Source organism: Netta rufina (assembly GCF_964035555.1).
Source record: "Netta rufina genome assembly, chromosome: 4".
Taxonomy (NCBI): Eukaryota; Metazoa; Chordata; class Aves; order Anseriformes; family Anatidae; genus Netta; species Netta rufina.
In genome coordinates, this window is record NC_140127.1 from 67,783,073 (window position 1) to 67,787,707 (window position 4,635).

The following is a 4,635-nucleotide window of genomic DNA, read 5'->3' on the forward strand; positions in this document are numbered from 1 at the left end:
ATACATTTGATAAACTCAGTGACATTTTTTATGCAATGAAGAAAATTACAATATTTTCTTGCAAAACTTACAAAAATGAAACCCCATTTCACAGTAATGTTCCAGTTTCAGTGTAAAGAACAAACTATGAAGAAAATCGTGGAATGAATGAAATAATTGGCCAAGGTTCTTTGCAAACAAACAAAACCAAAAATATCCTTCCATTTTCAAATACTCTTCTTAGACCTGATCTCCTATGTTTTGGCCCATGCATAACTCAGAAATGGCAACACTTACCCTACTGTTCATGAAGAAAGAGACAAACACTGGCAGTAAATCTGATTTAACAGATAGGACTGGTTGTTTCAGACTGGCTTAAAACATCATGTTTATGGTGTTTTTTTGTTTTTTGTTTTTTCAAATGAGACTTGGAAGGAGGACTAAAACTAAGATGGGAGGAGTTGAAACACTCCAGCTTTGCATTTAAACTAATGACAAAGCTCTCTTTGAAAGACAAGACTTGTCAAAGGTTTACCTATGGATGTTTCTTAAAAAGAAAAAGGCACTTTATTTGAAGAAAATAGCTTCCAGTGAATCCCAGTATAGCTGTAACAAGGTAATTAATATGTGAATATCGTCAGATTTTTTGGCTTACAAAACCAGTTGTATTAAGTGTTAAAACAGTCTGAATACTAAGTACCAGTGGGGGAGATAGTCATGTCACATAAAAGTAACATTTCTATGTTTGAAATCCATTCACTCTTCTGAAAACAAAATATATTTTCAGTTAGCCTTTCTAACATCAGTAAAGCTAAACTTCAAAGAGATCTCAGAAGATTAGTGTGCCTCCTGTTTTATTTCCATTTGGCACAGTATGGAGCTTTTCTTTCCTCCTTTGCAAAAAAATAATAAAAAAGTAGATTAACTTTATCTTTAAAAACAAAACTTCTTGGCTCAAGCCAAGAACTTAAGACTGAAACAATGAGAAAGGAACTAACTTCTTATTTCATACTATAAATCAGCATTTTCAGTCCGCAGTTTTAGTCCTAGTATATTTGTCCTTTGCACAAATAAACTGACAAAAAAGTATTACAGTTTATCTGACTCTTTTTCCAACAGTAAGTAGCTCCAGAGGATTTGCCCAGCAGGGTATTAGAATCACAGAGAGGCTGACAGCTGCATTTTGATCCCAGGGTGGTGATTTTTTGATACCACTTGCAGCTGCTTATTCCTCAGTAAGGGAGGTAAGAAAGAAAGAGAAGAGAGACACAGGATGGGATGATGGTGTCTGTGGAAGAAGACGTTCATTGGAACAATGAGCAGGATTATTTTAGGGGGCTGAGGAGAAAAGATAAAGGACAAGGAAACCTCAGCTGATAAATTTACATGACTGCTTTGGGATGCCAGATGTGTTTGAGATGCTGAATGAAAATCACAGCATGCACTTTTACAAATAACTGTCAATATTTACTCACAGTTTTATGATATATTAAGACCGATATTGATAGTGGTGCATAATGTGTAGTGTTTTACATGAATAGGAATGCAGGATCAGCTTGTCTTGCCTCTATACTGATCAGTAAGCTCTGATAGTTTACCATGGCTGGGCAGATGTGGTGCCATGGTACCATAGAAGGTGGTAAGAAGGTCTGGGCATTTGGACAACAAAGCCAAACTCTTTCTCATCAAGTTTCTTGAGCACAGTTGCATTCACCATTACATTCTTGTTGCAATGTTGCTCTTAAAGTGGGAATTGTCATTAGAGGCCCTTTGTGACACATCTGTTTTGAATTATAAATCTGTTATTAATTAGCACCAAAAAATAAAGAAACTATTCTGTAACTACAATCAAGTTATGAGACACAAAAAAGAGGAAAATTACCATTCTGCCTTTAGTTCAGCTGACTGTTCAAGGTAATTTGTCTGTCAATATCAGCTGTCCCAGAGAACAGCTACCTTGAAACTGAATACTGTAAAGAACAGTGTGAGAATAAAAGCACTGAGTAAGAACCTGCATAAATTACCGTATTTACAACAGTATGAAAGGCTTCCTTATCATCAGTTCGGTCTTTTGGTTGTCAGTTGAAAGTTAGTGTGGTGTTTGATGTTCTCAGTCATGTCTTACAGAAGTTCTCTACCTTGCTATAACCATATTCTGTGTAAGCCATCACTCTTTGCCATCAGCTTCTGCTGTATGGAGTTAGCGAGGCTGCACTAAGCTCAGCACGTATTGTTTACCGTGAAACAAAACCTGAGCTCCTACAGCTCTACCGGACAGAGGCTGATGTCTTTGGTAGTGCAGCCTGTTCAGCCATAGGAACTGCTGGGACTGCTTTCCTCTTTCTGGGCATTTGGGAAAAATAAAACCTACAACATAAAGCATTTGGCAGCTTAATCATAATAGTATTATTCATTGTCTGAGACTGTGAGGTGCTATTTACTTACAGGGCCAAAATTCTCTTTGTGTGCTTGCATACAGGATTGTATGACATGGTTGACTGCAGTAATGCAGCTGGGCTCGGTGCTCAGAAAATGTTTAGGTTGGTAGGTTTAGTAACGGGAAAAGTTGTGGTTTTTTCATTTGTTTTGCTTTTGCTGTTTGAAATACATCTGAATTCAGGTGGTTCCTGCTTGGTTATATGCAATGGTTCAGAGCCAGAATAATATATCTAAATATATTTTCTAGGCATTAAATGATAATTCATACTTACCCCAGAGCACCTTAAAACAGAATCTTGAATCAGCAGTGATCCTTACAGAATCCTTAAATTTACAGAATATGTGCTATACATACTAAATTCCTTTCCTCACACCAAACTGAGTATATAAATACTCACATGCACAAGGGAATGGCAGCTCCCTATTTGACCTAATTAGCATGTTAATCCCGATGGTGCATTTAGATAAGCTCCTCCAAATCTAACCTGTTGGGGAATCCGTGACAGACACGTTGTTGAGTGTGAGGTTCTCATGCATGTGTTAATAAGTCTGCACCGCCATCCAGGCTATATTACTTGGAAGGGAACAAGAAGGCCTTTCAAAACCTGTACTAATTTGCTTTAAATCATTAAGTACTTAAAACTATGAAGCTGGATGCTTTCAGGCCACTTGTAACCATATACACACATTCTATTTAGGCAGGTTGGACACCAGACACAGGGTTAGACAGTAGTATTAATACCAAATTTGTTCATGTTCTCTGTTCAAAACCTTGATGTTTTAAAGGAGCAGTTTGTTTGAGGAACAGCTCTTTTCAAAAAGGAACTGAACTTTGCAGCTACTTTTTTCTGTTAGTCAGATACCAGAAAATTTGGGTTTATCAAAGCCACGACTAACTGCTGCTGTGCAACACGGCTATGTAGCAACTAGTGAAATAACGTTCCTCTCTTCTTTGAATGAGTGTGTTCTTTTTAATATCTTCATTGATGATTTGGATGAGGGAATTGAGTGCACCCTCAGTATGTCTGGAGATGACACCAAGTTGAGGGGAAGTGGAGATCTGCTGGAGGGTAGCACGGCCCTGCAGAGGGACATGGACAGGGTGGGTTGTTGGGCAGAGGCCAGTGGGACAAGGTTTAACATGGCTAAGTCCGAAGTCCTGCACTTTGGCAACAACAACCCCATGCAGTGCTATGCCATGCAGCCAAACGTGAGCCAGCAGTGTGCCCAAGTGGTCAAGAAGGCCAATGGCATCCTGGCTTGTATCAGGAATAGTGTAGCCAGCAGGACCAGGGAGGGGATCATCCCCCCATACTCAGCTCTGGTGAGGCCGCACCTCGAGTATTGTGTTCAGCTTTGGGCCCCTCAGTACAAGAAGGACATCAGGGCCGTGGAATGTGTCCAGACAAGGGCTATGAAGCTGGTGAAGAGACTGGAGCATGAGTCCTGTGAGGAGTGGCTGAGGAAACTGGGGTTGTTTAGTTTAAAGAAGACAAGGCTCAGCGGAGACGGTATTGCTCTCTGCAGCTACCTGAAAGGAAGGTGTGGGGAGCTGGGGTCGGCTTCTTCTCACAGGTAACTAGTGACAGGACTAGAGGGAATGGCCTCGAGTTGTGCCAGGGGAGGTTTAGGTTGAGGAGACATTTTTGCTCAGAAAGAGTGGTCAGGCATTGGGACAGGTTGCCCAGGGAGGTGGTGGTGTCACTGTCCCTGGAGGTGTTTAAGGAAAGGATGGACTTACTTAGGGACATGGTTTAGTGGATGATAGTGGTGGTAGGGGGATGGTTGGAGCAGATCATCTTGGAGGTATTTTCCAACCTTGATGATTCTGTGACTCTCACTAAAAGAAATATCTCTTTGAGAAGAGAAAGAACTGCTGCAGCGTGTGGTACGAGACACCCCTAAGTGCAGAACTCATCATATACTAGAGCTGGGGCTGTCTTTAATTACTCTGCGTCTCTTAAAGAGCCTCTCGAAGCGCTGCTCCTCAGCACCACCGCGGCCGGGCGATGCCGGCAGGCGGGCAGCCCCCTCGCCTCCCCTCAGCACCGCGAGGGAGGGAGATGGCGGCGGCCCCGCGGGCTCGCCTCAGCGGGGCGGCGGGAGGCGGGCGGCCGGGGGCGGGCTCCCTCCTCGGCGGCACCCGCTGCGGGGCCTCGGGAGCGGCTCCATCCCCTGCCGGAAGAGGAAGGGAACCGGGGAGAGCCGGGGAGAGCC